Genomic DNA, 25198 nt, shown 5'->3' with positions numbered 1-25198 from the left:
ACCACCCAGGGACTTCTGATGAGGACATGGTAAAATGATATTGTCCCTGAAAATAGAGGGATGACATTATGGCTAAAATCAGCAGCCGGATACAGTATTCAGACCCATGAAATTTCTTAGGAAAAAGGATTAGGATTTCTGGGCAGCTGCCTCTTATGAGTAAACTGCAGGAGCAAAATTTTTGAAGTCGACTAATGAGTTGAGCAGCTGGAAATCTACAGGTAATTCTTGCCTTATGACCACAATTGAGCCCCAAATTTCCATTGTTAAGATATTTGTTGTGAGTTTTGTCCCATTTTATGACCTTTCTTGCCCAAGTTGTTAAGTGAATCCAGAGGTGGGTTCCTACCAGTTCGCACCAGTTCGGTAGAACCGGTTCATCAAATCTACCGAATCAGTTAGAAGAGATTCCACCAGTGGACCCGGAAAGCAGGCCACATCTACAGAAGAGGTTCCAAAAAAATTTGAAACCCACCACTGAGTGAATCACTGCAGGTGATAAATTAGTAAACCAGTTGTTAAATGGATCTGGCTTTCCCATTGATTTTGCTTGTCAAAAGGTTTCAAAAGATGATTGCATGACTGGGACACAGCAACAAGCATCTGAATTTTGATCACATGATTACAGGTTGTAAGTGTGAAAAAAGGGTCCTAAATTCCTTTTTTTCAGTGCTGTTGTAACTTTGAATGGTCACTAAATGAACTGTTTTGTAAGTCAAGGATTACCTTACATCTAAGTTCATAGCCATAGTGTAGCATTTAAGGCAGGGTGTCAAACTGGCAGCCCACAGGCCAGATACATTACATGCAGGCCACACCCACCCTAGTTCCGTGAATGGAAAAAAAACGTCATGAAATGTCACGTAATGGCAATGTGACATGGTTAGTTTGACACCCATACTTTAAGGACTCAATGTCTGTGGAGTTTCTCAGTCATCCAGGTCATAATTGTCTCAAAGTTACTTTTTCAAAAGGCAATTGGGACTGTTTTTTTCTTGAAGATGCTTCGCTTCTCATCCAAAATTTTTCATCAGTTCCAAGAGGATTAGTTCTGACAGAATGGGAAATTGTGTTGGAAGAATCATCTGATCATTATCACTCTTCCTGAAAGCTATTGAGGCCACTTGCACCTTTATCTCTGCCCTCAGAGTCACCTGAATCAAAGTGCAAATAGAGGTGGAATCTTCTACAACTGCTGCATTGCTGCTTTGTAGACAGCAGTTCCCCTTCCCCTCTGCTTAGTGTTAACATAAATCGCCTCTTTTACCCCTCTTTCAAACCAATGGTCTCCTCTATCCAGAAGTTCAGCCAATTCTCATTTCTTAATCACTTTGGAATTAATTTTAATTGCTTCCAGAATAGCATATTGTATGGAGTTCACTGGTTATGTTGCCTTCAATTCATTACAAAAGTACATATCAGGATTTATTTATGTATTTATTGGAATTAACAGCAAAGAGAGTGATTATCATTTTAATTTTTAAAAGTTATAAATGACTAAGGTTCATATAAATTTAATAAAATATGGATATTTGTTACCATGTGAAACTATTCCCACTAAATAGTATATTTGCACAAGTATATCTCCACACTACATCAAGCAATGATTAGAGGGGTTTTAATTGAAAGAGGCTTAATTATAAATAATGCTTTCATTTTCTGCTTAAAATGAACAGGGGGATAATATTGCAGTATAGTTGGCTTGTAAACTAGAATCTGATTTTCTTTAATGAAGATAAGAACACAATTCACTATTTTCAAAATAGTAGCTTGGAGCTTCTATCATATCATCTACAGAATAAACATGGAGAAGCTACTGAATGCCAACATTCTTACATTCTTAAATTTATACATACTGTACTTTGCATTCAAGTTCTATAGTACATTTAATAAACTAACAGTAAAGGTTTCCCTGTCCAGTCATGTCCGACTTTAGGGTGCAGCGCTCATCTCTATTTCTTGGCTTAGGGAGCCAGTGTTATCCGAAGACATTTTCCATGGTCATGTGGTCAGCATAACTATATGCCAAAGGTGCATGGAATACTGTTACCTTCCCACTGAAGTGGTACCTATTAATCTACATGCATTTGCATGCTTTCAAACTACTAGATGGGTAGGAGCTGGAGCCAAAATGGGAGCTCATTCACATTGCACGGTGCTTGAGTCTCGAACCTGAACTCTCAGCTTTCCAGTTGACAAGCTCAGTGTCTTTAATCGCAGAGGCATTGTGCACTTAGTAGTAACTTCTAATTTGTAAGTATACTAACTTCTAAGTATAAAAGGCTTCAGCAACTGTAACTTTCCCAAAAAATAAAATGGAGAATACAATCATCATTATTTGCTAATACCGTTGAAATTCGTACAGATGGTCCTTGACTTATGGCCACAATTGATACAATTTTTGTTGTTAAGTGAGACATTTCTTAAGTGTCTTAAGACCTTTCTTGCCACAGTTTTTAAGTTAGTAACCTAATTCTTAAGTGAATCTGGCTTCCCCAGTGACTTTGTTTGTCACAAGGTTGCAAAAGGTGATCACATGACCTTGGGGCACAGCAAAATTCATAAGTATGAACCAGTTCATGAGTATGAAGCATCTGATCACAGGATCATGGGGATGCTGCAAAGATCATAACTGTGAAAAATAGTCATGTCCCTTCTTTCAGTACCGTTGTAACTTTGAACATCACCTAATAAACTGTTGTAAGTCGAGGATTACTGTAATTAGTGAAGATGAAGTGTGAATTAAATCAGCAGATTTTGTAATGAATCTATTCAAAACTAAATATAAATGTCTAAACCCCAAACTATAGATTAATTTGATTACCTTTATAAACTATAGATTATTTTAAGGTGATACACATTATCAGCTAAATGTACAGTATATTTGCATTGTTCCTTCACATAAACCAAATTCAAAAATTTTAGCTAGGTAGATGAGGACTGAAGAAATCCTGCCTTACTTTTCCATATGAAGCTTAACCTTAAGCTTTATAATAGGTGTATGTTTTTCCTAAAGTAGAATATTTCTTCATTAAATAAATCTTAAATTAATTAGGAATCTAATTTACTCTTTAAAAAAAACTATACAGAAAGAAAAAATAGGCATCAGCCTTTTATCTCTGATAAATAAAGGCAACCTGAGAGGTTCATATGGCCAGGCACTATCACTGGTCACTCACACACAGCTTGTGGTAGGAACATAAATCTTTGTTTCTCCGAAGAAAATCCATGTTCTTGGTTTATCATTATTTTAATTCTTCACATTAATGGGCTATTGATCTCGTATATATGAATAAGATCAAGGATTTAAGAACTTCTAAATCAAGTATTGACTAAGACACCCAATTATACATTTCTGTCACAAGCAATTGAGAGTCCAAAATAAAAATGTGTGTGTTCAGTCTTGTGTTAGATATTTGTGGTGCAGATAATGTACTGAGAACCCATCCAAGCTCAATGAACTTAACAACAGCAAATATAAATTCACCACACTGTGGGCTACTTCATATAGCTTGAAGGGTTGGGGTGGGAAAAATGAAATGAGAATTCTTGATTCATCCTGATAACCTTTATGTAGCCTTTGTGCCAGCAGTGGGATTCACTTACCTTCCCTACTGGTTCACAAATGTGAGTGCACAGGCCATGTCTGTGCATGCACAGTGCTTGTGCATTACGTCGGGGCGGGAGGCGGAGTGTCCCGCAGCTGCTGCTACCAGTTCGCCCAAACCGGAGAGAACCAGCTGAATACCACCTCTGCTTTGTGCCTTTGAGTCATTGTTGACTCTTGGCAACTCCTTGGACTAGTCCCTGCAGTGATCTTGACAAGGTTTTTGAGAAGTGGTTTTGAGAAGTGGATCTGAGAGTGATTTCCCCAAGATCACCAGCTGGCAGAAGATAGTGTCACTATCTCACAGTCTCTCAGTTTCTAGCCTGGTACTTTAACCATTATACCTAGCTGGCTTAATAACCTTTTGGTGCACCTACATATATAATAAATGTACTAATTGTAGATTAAGGAACGTATATAGTCTGCAGGGTTTGGGGGGGTTACTTCTTTTATATGGGTAGTGGTATAACATTTTATTAAATAGTAGTAGGATAATGCAAAACAATAGTGACCTGGTACAGTAAGTGAAGCAGCAATTGTGAATTCCTTGGTGCTTTCTGTACTTAATTGTTTTTGTAGATGTTCACCACAAAACTAGTAAACATCATCAGGGCTAGTGAGTGTGGGGTTTGTTTCCTATTTATATACAGTAACTTGCTCTGCCAGTATTACTCAGGATATGATGGACAGATTCAAAGTATGGTAGAGTCTCTCAAAAAAATGGCAGGGAATTGGAAGTTTGGCATTGAGACAACTCAATCATCAGTAGACAGCTAGAGATAAGCTACATGTGTACAACATTAAAAAAACAATAAAAAACTAGGAGGGGGGGACAAAAAAATCAGAGCCCATTTTGTTCAGCAGCCTACACCAGATAAGCAGGAATTAATACCAGACAAACAATCAAGTAGAAAAACAATACGCTAATCAACGAATTGTTAAGGAGAAAAGTGTACCCTACCAATTCTGGGTGGGCAAGGTACTGAAGATAAACAATGAACATTCACTCACTGATACTGATGATGTTACCTAACTAGTTAATAATGTAAAAGTACCTAGGAACTATTGAATTGCATACAGACCCATAACCAAGGAATACGTTTTATTGAACTTAAATTCACAATGGAAATTAAGCAAGTTTAATTTTTTTTTAAAAAAACGTTTACACACTAATAAAATGAATCAAAAAATTGTATTCAAAGGAAAACATGAAGACACCTGTGGCCACAATGCTTGCATATATCTGATCCTTCCCATGAACCATTTTATACAGAAGCAGCCAGCAATTAAGGCATACCCAGATATCTGCAGATATTAAAAAGTGTGGCTAAATAAGCTATCAAAAATGATTAAATTGCTGACAGATAATAGTTTTGTAAGGGAAAAGCAAATTTAAAATAAAACCTGTTCTTGTCTCCATCTTTCTTTGGCCTCTAGTTCATTTTTTAAAATGTTTTATCAAACATTTTTTACATTTATTTGAATAAGATGCAATGATTGTATAATAGAAATGTGTGAGTTCATTAACTTTTCATAACCTGATACCCCCTAGATGTGTCAGTCCATAATATCCATAATCCCAGCAAGCACCATTGATAGTCTTGTATATAGGAGCCCTGATGATGCAGTGATTAGGATGTAGTATTGCAGGCTAACTCTGCCCACATCCTGGAGATTGATCCTGACTGGCTCACGGTTGACTCAGCTTTCCATCTTTCAGAGGTCAGTAAAATGAGGATCCAGATTGCTGGGGACAAAATGTTGACTCTGTAAAAAAGTGCTGTAAAGTGCTATAAGATAGTATACAAGTCTAAGTGCTATTGCTATTGTTGTATCATGAGCAGCAAACAAAATTTCTTAAGAACCACTTTTATTCTTTAAAGCAACTATCTCTACCAGTTCTAATGAATCTTTTGCAAGCTCAAATAGCAGCTTATTCAGCATGTGCCATTATTATACATCATCCCTGACCTGAAAAGAAATAAGCAGACCATTAAAAAGCACTAACTGAATCCAAAGAATATGATTAAGTGGTGGTTTCAAATGTTCTAGAAAATGCTGTGCAATAGTTTGTCCTCAGCTCATTTCTATTCACATATAACCTAGTATGGTCAGCCCGCAGATCAGACGCTTCACATGCAGGCCACACCCACCCCAGCTCCATGAAGGGGGGGGGACCATTGTGAAACATGACAGCAACGTGATAGCAATGTGACACTGCAAGTTTGACACTCATGACCTAGTACAACACAGCTTCACAGCACAAATTCCTAAGCACAATCAGTGTTCTAGATTCCCATCTCTTGGTCCATCAATTACAGGAAAAAGATGGAAGCCAGAATTCAGATAAGAATTTACAACCTGATTTCAGGTTTTGTACAAATCAAGAGTAAGGTTCTACATTTAGGCAACAAAAATGAAATGCACAGGTACAGTATAGGTGGTACCTTGCTCAACAGTAGTAACTGTAAGAGGGATCTTGGAGTCCTAGTAGACAAACATTTCAATATGAGCCAGCAGTGTGCAGCAGCTGCCAAAAAAGCCAACACAATTCTAGGCTGCATAAACAGAGGGATAGAATCAAGATCACATGAAGTGTTAATACCACTTAATAATGCCTTGGTAAGGCCACACTTGGAATACTGCATTCAGTTTTGGTCACCACGATATAGAAAATATGTGGAGACTCTAGAAAGAGTGCAGAGAAAAGCAACAAGGATGATTAGGGGACTGGAGACTAAAACATATGAAGAACGGTTGCAAGAACTGGGTATGTCTCGTTTAATAGAAAAAAGGACTAGCGGAGACATGATAGCAGTGTTCCAATATCTCAGGGGTTGCTACAAAGAAGAGGGAGTCCAACTATTTTCCAAGGTACCTGAGGGTAGAACAAGAAGCAATGGGTGGAAACTAATCAAGGAGAGAAGCAACTTAGAACTGAGGAGAAATTTCCTGACAGAACAATTAATCAGTGGAACAGCTTGTTTCCAGAAGTTGTGAATGCACCAACATTGAAAGTCTTTAAGAAGATGTTGGATAGCCATTTGTCTGGAATGGTATAGGGTTTCCTGCCTAGGCAGGGGGTTGGACTAGAAGACCTCCAAGGTCCCTTCCAACTCTGTTATTGCATTATTCTTTAAGTGGATTAGCTGAGCGGGTAATGATACAGAGTTCCTGAAGCGGAATTGCAATTATGGAGAAAAAAAAGAGAGCTTATGCAAATTGTTGAATGAACATACATGATACTTAATGGTAGGAACAATTTATAAAGACAAAGGAAATTTTTCTTTTATGACTAGATTAGTGGTCATTGGCTGGATTGCCTTGGGAAACTGGATGTTGCAAATCCTCCATATGAAACAAAGATCACAAAAGTAGATTCATGGAAGATACTTCTTAGTTATCCTTTCTTCTGATGACTGAGTGGCTGATCCAATGAATTTGGATCATTGCTAATTTGAATGCTAATTTATCACATTGAATGAGTGATCTAGTGCTAATTTATTCAAATGCCAGCTGAAAAGCTTTCTGGTCCACTAGTGATTCCTGGTTTAGGATAATGTCTTGTGCTGAAAAAAATCCCTGTGGCATAATACAACAGCTGCAGCATGGCACAAGTCCCACTGGTCTTATATCTCTTATATGCATACATACATAATAGCAGACAGGGGGCAGAAAGATGACAAAATTGTTTACTGAAGAGGAACACTGCAATCACCCAGTTTTTATTTCATTGTTTACTAATTTCCAATTAGTAACATATGTAAAGCAGGTTCCTGCCTAAAGCTTTGCATTCTCTAAGGTTTCCTCAGGAGGCTGAGACCAGGGAGGAAAAAGGAGAGAGAGAATAGGTGGAGTGATGTTCGTCTTGCTCCTATTTCCCAATTCAATTAAATTACCCTGACTCCCTGCACAAAAGCTAATGCAATGTCAGGAGCTAACTGTGATCAAGAATGACACAAACTGCACTGGCGTCACTAGGCCATAAATACGCCGGCAATGAATTAGGAGAAGTTGAACATTTATTCCCTTCAGCACACAGGCAACGTCTGGGAAACAGCAAGTTCTGAAAGTGCAACTGTTAGGAAAGTGAGGCTTTTGAAGGAGACAGAGAATTGTGGCTTAGAGGCTGCCTTTTACAGAGAAAACAGCAGCATGAAAGGCCAGGAGGCCCTGTGGCTGGGGAAGGAAGGTGAAAAGGGGATTAATGAGGAAATGTCAAGGCCGAGCCTGCCACTAGACAGACTGAGGCAACTGCCTCGGGCCATTGACTTTGAGTGTCATGAAAAGGCAACAAATTGTTGATTATGAATTTATTATAGTTAAAGTAGGCCAACTTTGGTGGCAGTTTACTTAAGCTCTGTATTTAACCAATCCAACCAACTGATTTTTTTCTGCTGGAAGGTGAGAAGAGGTGCTTATGAGAATTTATGCCTCAGGTACCAAAATACATTAGTTAGGTGTCTGTCCCAAGTACTAATGTGGGCAGAGAAGGACAGGGCAAGAAGAATGCCATTTACTGGTCTGCTTCATGCAGTAAATTGTCCTGAGATGGCCCCTGGGAAAATACGTTAAGTTGTAGTAGATGATGCAATTGATGGGCAGTCTTGCTTTAATTTTTATTCTGGAAAGAAATTATTTTTGTAGAAAAAAGTAGTATAAAACATAACAGATTTATTTTCAGATGTTTTATTTTTCATCTGTGTAAATAGGAGAAGAAAGCTGAAAGAGTTAAGTTTGAGCAGATTGATCTTTTTGGTCAGTTTGGACCAATAATATTGTAAAACAGAAGCTGAGGGTTTACGCCCACACAGAGGGACAGATGCAGTGAGGTATTTCAGGATTCTGTCTTGAGCCCAATAATCTTGAACATCTTCATAAATGACAAAGAGGAGGGAATAGAAGATGTGCAGATGACACATTTTATTTATTTATTTATTTATTTGTCAATTGTTTACAAGATAATAGGTATAAGAATAAACATGAGTATTAATGAAATCGGCACAAATAAGTGGGGATAGTAGGACAGGAACAGTAGGCACAATAGAGTGCTTAAGGCTAAAAAGAGACATGATAGCAGTCTTTCAATACATAAAAGGATGCCACAGGACAGTGTGTGGGGATTTATTCTCCATAACTCCGAGGGTAAGATCAAAAACCAATGAGAAAACCAGAGAAAGATTCAAACTTGAAATAAGGAGGAATTTTCTGACTATGAGAGTTTTTAAGAATGTAATTGTCTATCTCCCAAAATCATGTGTGCTCCATCACTGGAGGTTTTCAAGAAAAAATATTTCTATTTCTGCTGTGGACCAAGAAATCCTGGGCAGAGGAGTGGACTTGGGTACCTTGCGACCTATGACTAGATAATTCTATGAAATAAAGAAGCTGAAAGCAAAGCACTTTGTCTTGCAACCAATATAACATCTTCTGTGGATTGATACAAGTTTCAAGAATACAGTGAAGATATGGATCTTGATACATCCTGAATAACTTTTTAAAAACTTATCAATACAGTAGAACCTTTGGTCACGAACACTTCTTACCATGACCAAATTGGGTTCCGACCGAAAAATTCACTTTTTTTTTTCACGGTCGATTTCCCCCTCCACACCATTTTTTTTGTAAGTACCAAATTTCTAAAATTAGATTCAAGTCATGACCAACTCAGTTTGTGACCAAAGTTATGGAATGAATTATGGTCATGACCAGAGGTTCTACTGTACTGCAAAGTTGGGGAAATCAACATATGGACATCTTGGTTCCATTCTGTCAATGACTGAAATATTTAGACAACTCTCTGATACTTAAGATCATGGTGAAGTCCTAGCTAAGACTGACACCAGAAAATTCTTGAAGAATACTTGCCTGATTTCTATCAGACCTTTATCACAAAATGAAAATGGCATCTAGACTATCTGGGGTAAACATAATGGAGCTAATGCAAATATGGAAGTCATTGAACTGAGGCAACTTGAATCATTTCTGGTACAACTAGCTGACCAGCATTATGATCAACAACCCATGTCTATGGGGAAGACAAAGGGGGTGGCCTAGAAACTGGAAAGATATCACCCCAGGGGACTTTTAAAGTAGGAGGAAACCTGGCAGAAGTAACCAGCAAGCTCTATATAACTCCATTACCAAGGAGACACATTCTAACATAAGACAATCAAATACATGTATCAGGTCTCAAAAACCCTCCAGAAAAGTTGTTGTCAACTTCTTCCAGAAGCAGACAATATTAGAGCTAGACAAACCTCCAATGGGAAGCCATTCTAGAGGACTGACCCCATTGTCAAAAAATCAAAAACCTTCTGAGTTTTGACCTCCCAAACCTCCCAGAAATTGGGATAACCAACTGCTTTCCCTGGCATGACTGAAGTAGTTGGGTTATCTCTAGTAGTGACATGTAGTCTTCAAGTAACTTGGCATCAGCCCATAAAGAAGTATCAGCTCCTTTGCTCTTACTATTTTGACAATTTTTCTTAGCATTCAGCTGGAATCTGCCTTCCTCTAACTTAAATTCATTATTTCATGTCCTGCTTGACCTTCTTCAAGTGTTACTTCCTTTTCATGTTTTAAAAGTGTCATTATATTATCACATCGTCTCTGTCTTCTCAAAGATAAATATTCCCAACTATTTCAGTTTCTCTTCATAAGACTTTTTCTTTTCCTTTGATCATGTTGCTGCCCTGCTCTGAACTTTTCACAAGTTGTCTGAATCCTTTGTAAAGTGTGGTGCCCAGAGAAGCATTCATTTCACAACGTGGGATGAGGCCACATAATTATTTCCTATAATTTGGAAACTAGAATTCAATGGAAAGTGTTTTGATATGAACAGATATAGAAATCAGATACATTTGTCAAAATTAATGGGTAACCCAGTGCTAGACCACATTCTATAGCCTCCTGTTAATACAGCATTTATCCCTGGCAGAGATTAATGGTTCTTGGAATAGCACATCTCTTGGTGTTAAATGTTTCAGACAGTTCAACAATGTGCTCAATAAAAAGAAAAAGAAAAAACACTCTAACCCCCTTTAAAAAGAATTGTGTTTTCTTGCATGATGGCGGCAAAAGTTCGCAATTTCAGCAGAGAGGTTTAAGAAAAACTGCAGGAAAGTTTTTTTTGCAAATTGAAAATGAGCATTTATAAGTTAAGGCAAAAAAATGTAGTTTGAGCTGAACAAAGAAGAGGTCAGGGTGGGTCATACATTCTCAATTAAAGCCAATATAATTTACTGAAGGAATATGGTGTAGGCTTTCTGTTGGGCTGAATTGACAACCAATTTTTTGATGTGTTGTTGATCACCCTGGTTGGCATCTTTAGAAGTAAGATGGTCTGATATATGGACCACAAGCAACTGAGATGGATGTCTGGGCTCCTGTCTTTATAGGCAGATAGATGGTCTGGTTACTGATTGGTCTTAAACCGAATTGAGCTACAATTGGTGTAGGAACCAGCCATCACCAATCTGTACTCAGAAAGTAGGCTACCCAGCCTCTGAAGTTGCCAGGAAATCCAAAAGTTTGAAACCCAACATTGCCCAATAGGGAATCTTGTTGCCTTTTAAAAAGGCATACAGAACTAAATCAAGAGTGCAGACCAGATTAAATCCCTTCATTTCTCCCGGTGGGCCAGATGAAAGAAAGTAGAATGTAGCCAAAGTAGAGTAATACACATTTTGAGCTTTTTGAATCAGAAGGATTATAGATCATTCGTTTAAAAGACAGGCAAACTGCTTCATGTTTCTTTTCTGCAGGGATATATCACAGGCATTTGTCAATGTTAGATGTAATCAAATCACAACTAGGCAACCAGAAACCCAAGAAGAAATAGTTGATAAGGGATTTTTGCAAAGATTTACCCAGAATAAAGTATATGTAATTTGATTGTGGATATACAGGATTAAAGTTGAAGGAATTACTCATTGATGATAAAGTGCCTATTGACTTCTTCTATAATCGTGTCCACCTGTTGTCAATTGTGCAGATTTTATAATATACAAGATTTAAACAATGGCTCAAAGTTATCCATCTATGTTTTTTCCTCAACCAAAAAACAAGTATTGACAGTAACTTGGACAGTTATCAGTGTAAAAGCTGTATGTTACATCAGACTTTTAAATAGATTTTAAATTCATGCAGAATGATTGAAGAAAGTCTGTCAGAACATTTGTACACTGACTGCTTTGTGTATTTCATTAAATTTTTAAAAATTATAATACAGTATAAAATATTATACATTCTATTATTATACAGTACAAATACAATAGTCTTCCATTATTTATTTATTTGTTTGTTTGTTCAATTTCCATTGGCCATCCATTTCAGTTATGACTTGCATTATGGGATTCAAGTGGGATATTAGAACAGTTTTTAAAAAAAAAAATCAGTGCATATATATTTGAAGTGTATTGTAAGGTAAAGGTAAAGATTCCCCTCGCACATACATGCTAGTCGTTCCCAACTCTATGGGATGGTACCCATCTTTGTTTCAAAGCCAAAGAGCCAGCGCTGTCCGAAGATGTTTCCGTGGTCATGTGGCCGGCATGACTAAACGCCAAAGGTGCACAGAATGCTGTTACCTTCCCAACAAAGATGGTTGCTATTTTTCTACTTGCATTTTTTATGTGCTTTCAAACTGCTAGGTTGGGAGAAGCTGGGACAAGCAACAGGAGCCCACTCCATTATGCGGCACTAGGGATTCGAACCGCCGAACTGGTACCCTTTGAGCCAAGGTGGCGCAGTGGTTAAATGCAGCACTGCAGGCTACTGCTAGATCAGCAGGTCAGCGGTTCAAATCTCACCGGCTCAGGGTTGACTCAGCCTTCCATCCTTCCGAGGTGGGTAAAATGAGGACCCAGATTGTTGGGGGCAATATGCTGACTCTCTGTAAACCGCTTAGAGAGGCCTGAAAGGCCTATGAAGCGGTATATAAGTCCACTGCTATTGCTATTGCTATTTCTGATCGACAAGCTCAGTGTCTTAGCCACTGCATCCCCTGAAGCAGGGGTGAAATTCAGCATGTTCTGACAGGTTCTGGAGAACCGACAGTGGAAAATTTGAGTAGTTTGGATAACAGGCAAATACCACCTCTGACTGGCCCCAGAGTGGGGTGAAAATGGAGATTTTGTAGTATCCTTCCCCTACCATGCCCACCAAGTGATGCCCACAGAACCAGTAGTAAAAAACTTTGAATTTCACCACTGCCCTAAAGTGCAATGTAGTAAATTTAAAATGCTAATGGGAAGGTGACTGTATACAATGATGATACGGAATATTAATGTGCTACTACCAATGCCTAAAATTCCTAAATGTGGCTTTATGGTATCAAATCCATCTAAGAGGTTGGGTTTGCCCTGCTGCATCTATTACAGAATAAACTGAAAGGGCACATTAAGAAAATAGCCCTCTCTATTTTAATTAGATCTGCCATATGTTTCTTCTTCTCTGTCTTATTCCTATTCCTATTTATAAAGCTATATATATTTTGCAGTTCACTTAGTAAAGGTTAATCCAACATTGGAATCAATTATCTTCCATATGATCACAAATGAATATTCAGGAGCCTCACTTTCTTCCATCACTAACTTTTATATACTGGTAGCTGTTTTTCATCTGCCTTCTGAGATCCATATATTACATTATTGAGGAAGAATCATTATTTATGCATACTATTTACATTTAGTACCTTTCATGATGGAATTACAGCTTTATTTCTATCCTTATACTCCTTCAAAACAACTTAAGGGAAATGACATTTTCTAATTGCTGGTAATAATATTAGTATTCTCAAATGTAACATGCTTGCGAGCACAATACTTTCTGTGCTATCACTGGGCTAAAAATTAAGATATCCATCTCAGAATTACTTATTTTCAGTATGCTCACATTAATGGTACAGTAATCCTAAATTAATAAGAATTGGTACTTATTTCTTTCAAACAATAACTGGAGGACATGCACATAATTAGGCATATGTGCACATCAAGAAAGCAGAGTGCATATGTTCATCATATTCTTTAGGGATATTTACAGGAGAAACAGAGTAGGTGAAATGCAGCACAAGTTGAATTTCAGACACAGATTAAAACCACTAAAACACAGATTAATGAATATAATGGAGCTCAAGCTTGATCATATTTTAATTATGTTCTTTTTAAAGTGCTTTGAACGTTCTTTGGACAGAACAATATGATATGGATGAATATATGAATGGTACTTATATGATTTTATAGTATAAAGATGTGGTATGATTATCCCACATTTTCCCATGTTGCTTTGATTTTCATTTTAAACATCTGAAATAACCAAATGGAAATAGCAGCCCTCTCTAAAGCATACAATACTTTGGCTCTTAGAAACACGTGTCTAAATGCAAGTCCCATATTTTTGTTGTTGCTGTTTATATGTGATTCCATTTTTTCTATAATAGCTTCAGGAGTAATTTGCCCTTGGTCTCCCTACCCTCCCTGCTCCAGTTTCTACAAAAAGCTTGAGAAGCATAGACAGTGTCAGCCAATTGCCTGCATGAAGCTAATAGCTTTTCCTTGTAAACTCTTGAAAAATGAGTGTTCCTCATCTAATTATAAGCATAGAGGCGGCAGGAGGAGTAGGCAATTCTATAGCAACAAAATTAATTACAGCTAATGAAGGCATGTTGAGGCACATCATATGTCCTTCATTCCATAATATAATCCACAGTTCCCCACACACTAAGGTAGTTGGACCCTGCATAATAGCTGCTTATTTTTTTTAAAATGAGTTGTTTTGCTAAGCTTTATATATCCCTTATATCTCTAAGCTCCATATAGCCCTTATTTTGTCTTCTGTTGAATAATAGAAAGACAACTATTGTTGGTATTCAACAGAGCCTTTTTCAAAGACCTTCCATACCTCTTTTTTTTTAATTAATGTTGCTAAGAGGAAAAAATAATTTTCATAGAAAATAGAGGGGACCAAAGACCCTTAGCACAGACTTTTCTAGAACCAGCAGTGTCAAAGCAACAATTTTGCCTCATTGCTTTTAAAGTCTGGTTCTCGGCATGTGGAATTTAATTTAAAATGAATCTCTCTCCTGCTGTGTGGATCAGCAGCTTGAAGTTTGGAATGAAGAGATATCATGCTGCTCTGTGGTCATAAGTGGTAAATTTACCTCAGTTTCTATTTCTGGATGAAGAGCAGAGCATTGAGGATCTTAACCCAATGAACCATTATAAAGTCTGACTTTTCTGTTTAAACAGTTTAATTATATCAAAATGCAGACACATACTGTATGCAAAAAGATAAAGTACCAATTAAGCAAGATAAATCTTGTGTCTGATTATTTTTGTTGTCTTTGATGTGATAGAGCTAAAGTGTTATTTTTCAAGAACAAATGAATTTAAAGCTACATGACTGAGTATTTTCCCCATATATGTATGAAATTTCCTTATTCCAAAGGAAATAGTCCTTGAATTTATTCCCAGTTGTTCTTCAGGATTATTTCATAGATTAAAATAAAACAAAACTTCCATTTCAAAACTCTTTAATAGATTATAAGACCTCATGTGCAGAAACCAACATTTGCCAGGGAAAGAATAGAATTGTCTTTTGTACCTTAATGTCAACTATTCTAGCATGTAAAAATCGTCTGATGGATGCATGCTGGAAATCCCAATTAATGCTAAATTGTTAATCTTACTATAATTGACTGGTATTGATGTCAGATGAATGCAGACATATTTAGAGATTATATATTTCTTTGTATGGTCAACTAGTATATATTCAGGTATTTGTTTTCAGTTTCAAATGTTTAGATTATTGCATGAGGTAAGACAATCTATCCAAAAAATATTTGAGGGAGAAGCAAGTTTAATTTACTGTAATATCAAGCAATTAAGTCACGTTATACTTAAAGGTTAATTTATGATATTAACTGATAGATCTACTGTACCAAAAATGAAAATATAATGTATGCATACTTTCAAATAACTATGAAAGTTTTCTTGAGAATGAATAATTTCTTTGTCTTTCTCTTTGAATTCATGAAGTTATTACATAATTGGGTTATACTTTTTATTTTCTATTTAAGGATATAAACACTACAATGCTATTAATACAATGTGCATTCACAAATTTAAAATAAAGTTTTGCTGGCATTATTGTTACATTTACAATAATGGTATCCTAGAAGTGCTGTGGAACTGTAATTATGAGAAATTCTAACCAATGTATCCAAAGATCATCTGGAAAGCAGCAGATTAAGGAGGTCTCAAGTACATATGAGTTTTAAAATCATCCAATAGGTTTCCAATAGGTTTTCAGTAAAGCTCTAAAACAGTAAAAGCTAATGTTCATACTGGGTTAACTATTGCCTACTCTCTGTTGCATACAATCACACTATCTCTATGAATGGCCAGTAAGTCAATGGCATCACTGTGTGACTTAGAGAAGACAAGGAGTGCTAACATGCTAAGTCTTAACAAGTAAGGATATCATCTGAGCAGTCCTTATTAAGAAGCAGATTTACATCCACCCCCAAATTCCTCCCCGTCTGTTCCATACTGTAAAAATTCATTTAGAATTCTATCTCAGGTAATCTTCATAGTTCCAAAGAGCAGCTATTATAAGAGGGGGATATATAAAGATGCTGCTGTTACTGTATGTCAGGAATTAAAGCACACCTCTGCTCTAGGGAAAACAAGAGATAGCACCTCCTTATATAACAGCCTCATTTTTTTCCTTTAGTCAGAACTGCTGCTGTTACTGATTTTGGTTTTTAAATAGACTGGTACACTTACTAAACACAAATAATTAGGGACATAACACTGATTGTTCTTCCTTTTCTTTATCACCAGTTATTTAATAGGTTATTGTAAGCAGCATATACTGAGGTTTAAAATGGTACATCATTAAACCTCCAGTATCTTGAATATGACTGAAAGATATTCGCACAGAAATTGTAGCAACACAAGATATGGCTGTGCTGCCTTGGAAAATGATCTCAGATATGTTTTTGAGAGCTGATGTGCAAGAAAGCACAGGACCTCTCTGTTGTTCAGACTGTTGTTCAACAATCTGACTTTTCAAAGTCCATGTGAGCCTGGGGGGACGGGTGGTGGTGGTAAGGTCCTTCTGCTTTTTTTTAAAAAAATGGAGATTATATATATAATATTTTATATACAAAGAGCCTTCAATTCCAAGGCCTAGAAAAAACCTGAAAATTGGTTTAGACTAGGCCCTATTGATGCAGTGAAATATAATCATAGGGCTGATACAAGTCTATTCAGTAAATTTCATTCTTCTAAAATGTTGGTATTTTTTTAATCTGGATAAAGCTTTTGTCTGATAATAATTTTATTAAACTTATCAAAGTATAAAATAGGTGTGTAAATTGTGAAGAGAAAGAGTAGGAAACGAAGTTTAGGGTAAAGAGGAAAAAAGAAATAAAAGCATTGACTTCTGATTCCTTTTAGCACAATAGAATAAAATAATTACATTGCAGCCTCAACTTTTTAGTTTTACATACTTAATTTGTACTAGCCATTTCTATAATAGCAAACTTATCAGAAAAATTGAATGCCAAAGTTTCATTTTTTGTCCATCTCAAGCAGCAAAATCAAGAAGTGCATTCCAAGTAGAAACAAAGTTGGATGTATTCTTTTCTCTGCCATCTCTGCTAATTCTACCAGTTTTTCTAGAAGGTCATGCCCAGCATTCGAGCATTTTCAGGTGCTGTTGGATCGATGGGGCTATACATTTGGTAGGCTTCCAGCAGCCTACTTTAAAAGGCTTCCGGGCTCTCAGTGGCTTCCTGCATCACTAAGGAAGGTTTAGACATATTAACGGCTGGTTTTCCTGCCACCTGTACTGCCCCACTACGAGTTGCTAATAGCCCTCAATTGCTCAGAGATTATCATAAGGACTCCAAGAGGGGTCCTTTGAGGGGAAGCATTCCTCAACATAGTTTTCGAGATTTCATCCCAGAGACAATGGGACTTCACAATCTTTGACACTGCGATTCTAATCTTTTCCCTTTCTTCGGGATTAAACAAAGTCCCCATCAACTGTTGAAGATCCATCCACGTGGGTTTGTGGTCTTCACCAGGTCAGCCACTTCATCTGGCTTCTCACTAAAGGGGCCGTAATGAAATTTCCAATTAAGGAGGTCTGATGTAGTAAAAGGCACATGCTGGAATAAGGGAGCAGTAGCCGTACTGATGGGATCATCTTGATCAACAACCAGTTGGTCAATCTGTCTGAGGGGGGGGGGGGCAGTCAAAGATGTGTGTTCGGTCTTTGCCCTAGTTCGCTTCACTATTGGTCCCTCTTCTTCTCTGCTCTCTATTGATGTACACCACCACCACCCCCCATCGCTCCAAGTAAGTCGTCCTCCTGTTCCCTTTCTTCCTCTGCTTCTAATAAAGCAGTTTGCGGGGATAGACTCGCCTGGACCAACCGATCCAGGGCCTCTGGACAATCTATGACTTGACTTCAGCTCTTCCTATCTTCGGAGGTTTTCAACATGGGGAACAGCATATCTAGGTGCCACATGGCCCCTGAGGATGTTGAAGGGCTCCCCCTGTCTGTTGAAGCTCATGACAGGGGGGGCTCTTAATCTGTAGGAGGGTACATACAGCAGTGGATGAGGTAGTTCCTTCGAGTAGCTGGATAGGACTGGAAGGGCCCCTTTTCCTTTCCAGGGTGCTAAAATTCGTGATGCAAAGAGTCAGCATTGCTCTATTTTGCATTTTTGGATCCAGGGTGGAGGTATCTGAGCTAGGTTGAGCCACACATCAATATAGGGGGCTTGGTCAGGGTGCCCTAGCAGGGGTGAAACACTATCTGATGTACCCTTACAGCAATGGAGGATTTAACATTCTTTTTGCGTGCCAGCCTATTTTAAAATCTGGCCAGTCTTTCTCACAAAATGTTCTCAACGTATACCTACTCCACTTAATACCATAGTCCTGAGACACATAAGGTACCTTAAAATTCTTTAACATGCAATCCAGCAGAGTAACAGGCACACTGCCACCCCCTCCCATGATCCTCCCAGGGCACCAGGCAAGACAAACAGGGAAAAGGGTTTTGAGATGAAGGTAGAGGGCTCCTTCCTCTCGAGATAACACTAGGATTTGTACTTACTCTTGCCGAGTCAGGTGTCCTCCAGCTGACTGGAGAATTTGCCTGGTCTCCTTTCCCTTCACAGGTGGTTCTTGGAGGTGTCAACTGCCACCGCCGGAGTCCTGTGTCATTGGGAAGTCCCTTGGAATGAAACCTCCGATGGCGCATGGGAGGTTTCCATTAACTCGACAGGGCCCCGGCACCGGGGTGGCCCTCTAGAGAGCCCCAAGGCTCCTTCTGTCCTGCCACAGTCTCCAGAAATGTTGAAGCCAATCTTGTTACCAATTCAGGACACAAGACCATGAAGGGTTGGAGAACTCAGGTTTATTTGCGCAGTGGTTCAAAGCATTAACATGACAGATTCTGAACCCCGGGTTATGCCCAGGATGTTACTTTTATATATTTCGCAAACCCGGCACTGCCCAGACATAGGCTATGCCACCTTCTTTATCAGTACAAAACCCAAGAAAGAAGAAGCGCAACTAAAAAGAGGAAATTTAATAAGTGATGAATTTGCTATACTTCTATATGTGGGTGGGTTATATGGGTAGGTCTTATCTTACACTATCTGTTACTTTTGATCTACATCCCTTTGCACAAGTCCTATGGTCAGTTACAGGAATTATTTAGTACATAGGTTATTCAAGTATGGGTTACATTAAACAAGTTCTTTTTTCTGTAAGCAGGATTTAAGTAAGTTCTCCTTTTTATGAGTAAGAAGTAAATTTCCACCTGCTCAACCACTTGACCTCTGTTTTATATAGTATGGTTCTTGAAGTATTAGATACCTTTCTTTTATACTACCTTTCTCTCCTGCCTCACAGCCATTAGATGAAATAGAGTATCTTTGTATTTTTGTACATAAAGCATACTTGCTATTGTCAACAATAGCAAAGTTTCACCTTTTTCTCTAAGTTCTTTATCCATTAAAAGACTCTAAAAGAAAAGACTTACTTTTTTAAGTTTAATTTTTATATTCACTTTAAGAATCTTATAAAATATTGGTATTTTTATTTATAATATTAGAAGGTCAAGCCTGATATTAAAAGGAAAGTATATCAATAAAAATATAGCTAGCTAGATATGCTCAGGCCATCTGACCTCATTACACAAAGATCATGAGCTACAACTGGAAGTTTATCTTGGGTCTGTGATATCGTTTGAATCCCAAATGGTCGTCATTTTGTATTTCCAAAAACTGGATTTTGAAGCTTATAGCATTATTTATTTATTTGTTTGTGTTTTTTTAGAACATTTATATAGCCGCCCATCTAATATCAAACTCTGGGTGTCTTCCAATCAACAAGTAAAACAACTTCAATAATTAAAGAAAACAATACATATATCTATTTAAACCATACACATTAAAAACCTGGCACCAAAGTTAAACTTCCACATGCAGCCCTTTGTTAAATTATCTCATCCACCTCACTCTACTATCTGTCTATCTGAGGAAAAACGAGGTCATTTTAGAAGGCTAGGAGGCTAGAGCTCAACCAAATTTGAAGGAGAGGGGAATTCCATAGCAGCTGTCAATGGAAAAAGCACGCTTCCTAGATTGCACAAGATGGTGACGCTTAAGGGAAAGGACTAGGAGCATGCCCACCTTATCTGATGTGGTAGAATAGGTAGCTGTCCTTAGGGAGAAGGAGGCCCATAGATAACTTGGCCCAGTGCCATATTTTGAGCCCCAGAACCCTACGCAAAAACATTCCAAGTTCATAGTCAACCAGTTCTTTCCTGCAGTTTATTCAAGTCCTGTTTCACACCTGCATCCAGGTTTGGCTGAATATGACGTCACCCCCGAAAACTGCAGAAACCCTTCTAAGAAACATATTTTCTATTGACCTTTAAAAGGCCACAGAAGCATTTATGGCTTCAAATGGCACTTCTTTTTTCAATGTGAAAGACTTTTTGTGAAATGCTCCTACCCCAACCCCTACCCCCCCCCCCCCAATAGTAGCCTATAGCCTTTCCACCCCATGAAATTTATATGTTTCAAGTTCTGGATTCCAAAAGTTCCAAATGGCAGCTGCCCCTGATCCAGACAGCACAATAAATCTGAAGATAGCTCCAATTCTGCCCAAGAAGTCACATAGGAGAAGGAAAATATGGCAGCATCTCTAGCTTGAATAATTTGCAGGCCAGGACATACAAATTAAATAGGCAGAATAATTAATTTACAGCCGGGGAGCGGGGCTGGTATGATATTTTTTTTTTTTGAGTTGTATTACTTAGACAGGGATGCAGTGGCTCAGTGGCTAAGATGCTGAGCTTGTCAATCAGAAAGATCGGTAGTTCAGCGGTTCAAATTCCTAATGCCGCATAATGGAGTAAGCTCCCATTATTTGTCCCAGCTTCTGCCAACCTAGCAGTTTGAAAGCATGTTAAATAGAAACCACCTTTGGTGGGAAGATAACAGCGTCTCGTGTGCCTTTGGCATTTAGTCATGCGGGCCACATAACCATGGAGATGTCTTCGGACAACGCTGGCTCTTTGGCTTTGAAACAGAGATGAGCACCGCACCCTAGAGTTGGGAATGCCTAGCATATAGGCACGAGGGGAACCTTTATCTTTATCACTTAGACATATTGAATTTGATTAACTTATGCTAATGATGCATTATTCCTAGCTTTAAGGAGCCCATCCTTCCTTAGACAGAATTTCCTGCATTGAACAGCTCCTTCCGGCTCTCAGCTATCCTGAAACAGGAAAATGAAAGGCAATTTAGGAAGTCAAATTAATAAGGCTTTTTGCAGGATGAAAATATAGGCCTGTTTTTTTAAAAAAAACCACATTCATATTTTGCTACATTGTGCATTTAGTATCAAAGGAGCTATAGTATCAAAGTAAGAAACAAGGCCTTTATGTGTTGAATTGCTGTTCATATAAAGTGTGAAAAAAAAGATAACACAGACTCTCATTCTTTCTTTATATGGGTGCTTGGAAACAGAATACATTGCCAATTGTATCCTATGTGCTATACCCAGAGCTCAGCAATTTTGGGTTTGGTTTTTTTGTTTCGTTATTAACCACACAACCTTCACCTCTCAGCAACAAATTCAGCAAATGTGTATGTACAATCTGACAATTTCCCCCTTGTATCTTTCCTTTAAACAGTATTGATATTTGATTTTTAAAAAACTTATTTGAAATAACGCTGATGGATAAGACAAGGCTCTTTTCCCAGATGCATTTTACAGACTATTGAAGTGAAGTGTTAGAAAGAAAATGAAACACTTTGTCAGTTCAAGAAGTGCTAAACAAACTAGCCCACTAAAAGTGGGGGGAGAGTGGGGCTAGGGAAAATGGCAAGTCCTTTAAGCAGGGATCTCGGGAGACAAATAAGAGATTAATATGGAGCTGAATCCACTGAGCAATTTTCTCAGGCAATCGAGCAAAATTAATACTGTTCTTCTGAAAGGCCCATTCAGTTCAAGAGATGGGTGATGCAAAATGTTCACTGGATTTCATCCACTATATTATAGGCAGAGGAAATTGTTTTCAGAAATCCAGGAAAGTGGGGACATGGTCAGTTCCACTACTGAAAGATATTATTCAGCAGCTTATTATTAGAGTGGTATTATCACTCTGCCTGCTCTTTTCCCAAGAAGCTCTGTAAATGGCAATCTTGTTCGGAAGGTTTCACTCAGAAATAATATGTTTTCCCCCTTGAAACCATTAAAATTCATAGATGATTAAGGTATTTGAACCAGCACTTCACTCATGACAGCTTAGTCTTGATGACAACATTCCCAAACCTTCCTTGCTTTTTCATGTTTTACAGACTTTTAAAAACTACATGAAAGTGGAAAAATGTAATCTTGTGGTACAGTTGTTACAGGTGCATTAAAGGCAGCATCCCTTAGTGAGAGAGGTACATAAGGAGGTTGTGGTTTTGGTCACAGAACTACTGACGACAGGAGAAACATCAGTAGAAAATTTCATCTCTCTCAGGATGAGAGATTAACTCATCTCAAATGTTTAAAGCTCAACATTATTTAACTGGGTGTAATAAGGCACAGCATCTATTTTCACTTCATATCATATTTTTCCGAGTATAAGACACAGGAGTATAAGACGCACCAAGATTTTTTTTTAATTAAGTTTTTTTTTTCAAAACAAACACAACACAAAAAATCCTCTTTCTTTACATACTGTAGAAAGTGTATCAGTTGGTTACAAAAAAATTTCATGCATTTCTTTCACAGTCATCCATGATTCATATTAATTCTATTAATTTCAAATCAAATACTGTATATTTGTGCATATTACCATCATGCTACCCCCATTCTCATTTGACTATAATTGTTTAAACATCCTTCATCATAAAACATACCAAAACTCAAGACATACTGGCATCTCATTTGCTATTTCTAGTATCCCAATAACACTATTCCTTATAGCCTATTCTAGCTAAACATCAATAACATTCAGTAACAAAGGTTTCTAATCTTCATTTCCAAATCACTGTTTACAATTTACATCCAATTTCCCCATGTTTTACCCATACCTATATATACATTGTTATCATTATCTCTCCTTTATTTGACTATATCCATTATCATAATTTAGTTCTTTTTTATTAATCTTTATATGTAACCAAAGCATTTCTCATCCTCCTTTCATAGGTACCCTTCAATATTCATATTCAATTACTACTTGTTATACCAATACATATGTATACACTATTATCATTTTCAGTTGTTTATTTAACCATATCTATTGTCACTAAATTTCACTGTCCAACTAGTTTTAAATTAAACACTTTCATCTATCAGCCTGTATCTTTCCAGTAGCGAAACAGTTTCATGTCTTCTGCCGTTTGTGGCATCAGTCCTCTAATCGCCTCCTTAATCAAGTTTGTATGGACTCTTCTTTGCAACTCATTGTTTATTGATTTTCTCATGTAATTTCGATGTCCTTCTTCTTTTTCCTTAATCAGCTTGTCTTTAATTGTCAGTGTTGTTATCGATGGTGTTACTAATAAAATTTCTCCCTTTAAGTCCATAAGTTCTTTTATTTTTTCTTCTTCTTCTGTGTCTTGCTATCTAGGGTAGGGTTCCCATCCATCTAGTTCCCCTTTCCATATTCCACCTTTTCCATTTCCAGACAGAAATCATTTACCATAGATGTCAGCAGATTTGATTTCTTTGTAGTCATTTTTCTCTTTATTGCTTAGGACTCTACCCTCTATTTTTCCCATTTGATAACCCTTTATCCTTTTAATCATATTTCTCTGTTAAGTGCTCTAATTTTTTCAAACATTTTCTCAAATGTATTGCTAATATTATCTCTTGCAAGCTGACAGTTTATGTTATTGGAAATAAGCCATTGTTTCCAGCTGTTAAAACACTGCTGCTCTGACTTGGAAGATTTTTACAAGGTTAAACCTTGGTTCACCATGAGATCTCTGGTTAAGGATATACTTCAAAGAAACATTTGTATAAACAAATGGTGCTTTACTTCTTATCACTTTCTATAAAGAAACTGTGAGACTTTAAAGTTCCAGACCAAGATAATCAGTAGTGAAAGTAAAAGTATTTTATTTTCAGTACTCAAGTTTCCAGTCTTCAAGCAGCAGTTATCTCTCCCTTCATTGTTACAATTGTTGCAATTCTCTTTGTATCTTTTAATATTTCAATTTTTTAAAAAAAGGCAAATTCTTACATGAAATAGAGAAGAAAGAGTAAAAGACACATGTAGTGATGAATAAACGGTTTGCATAAATTCAATCCATGAAAATGTTTAAAAATTAAGATAACACACAGGCCAAAACCATCCAAACTTTAATTCCGTCACTTATTTCTTTTATTCTTAGATTTAAATTAGCTTTAAGTTGTTTATAGCAGACTCTTTTAAAACAGGTAAAAATTCCTCACCAGCTGTAAACACTTCCTCTTCTATTTCCTTCCATTTTGGAACCGTCCCTACTTCATCAGCCTGGGGGCTTAATTTTTAATGCCAGCTGAGAGACCTTCTCCTGCATCAATCAGGGACTTTGTGATGTACCTGTGATCAGCAGAACATAGTCTTCCTGTCCACTGTCTTTACAGGACGGTTTAGGTCCGATTGGACCACCCAGCAAAAAAAGTATTGGTGGCGATCTCGGAGCATCGAGATTGGGCGACCATTTCGTAGCGACGTAGGGTCCTCCAAGATGCATCAAGATTTTGAAGAGGCAAATTTTTTAAAAAAGGTTTTGCACTCTGCAGACCTCCTAAAATGACCCATTTTTGTCAAAAAAAAGAGCATGCATATTCTTTAGGAGGCTTGTAGAGTGCTCCTGGAGGCTGTGGGGGACAAGCAAAAAATGCCCCATTTTTCATCCAAAAAAAAAGGCATACATAGCCTTTAGGAGGTTTATAGAGTGCTCTGGGGGCCGGAGGGCCCAAAAATGAACAAAACTCAGCCCATTTTCGCTTATTTTTGCCCTCCCCAAAATGCATGGCCATTTTTGGAAAGGAGGTGGGGGTT

General features: G+C 37.5%; 1 long non-coding RNA gene across 1 annotated transcript in view; it reads left to right on the top strand.

Annotated features, from left to right (window-relative positions):
• Positions 1-25198, top strand: part of LOC148045366 (uncharacterized) — a 41174-nt gene continuing 15976 nt past the window's right edge. Inside the window, exon 1 of the long non-coding RNA XR_015696693.1 lies at positions 1-221. This is a non-coding gene — a long non-coding RNA (uncharacterized LOC148045366). The remainder of the gene's footprint in view (positions 222-25198) is intronic.

Source organism: Thamnophis sirtalis, unplaced genomic scaffold, assembly GCF_051295495.1.
Source record: "Thamnophis sirtalis isolate CommonGarterSnake01/CBP01778 unplaced genomic scaffold, rThaSir2_p1.2 scaffold_5, whole genome shotgun sequence".
NCBI classification, from domain to species: Eukaryota; Metazoa; Chordata; class Lepidosauria; order Squamata; family Natricidae; genus Thamnophis; species Thamnophis sirtalis.
The sequence above is the reverse complement of the archived record's forward strand: the minus strand, read 5'-3'. Positions and strand labels throughout refer to the sequence as shown.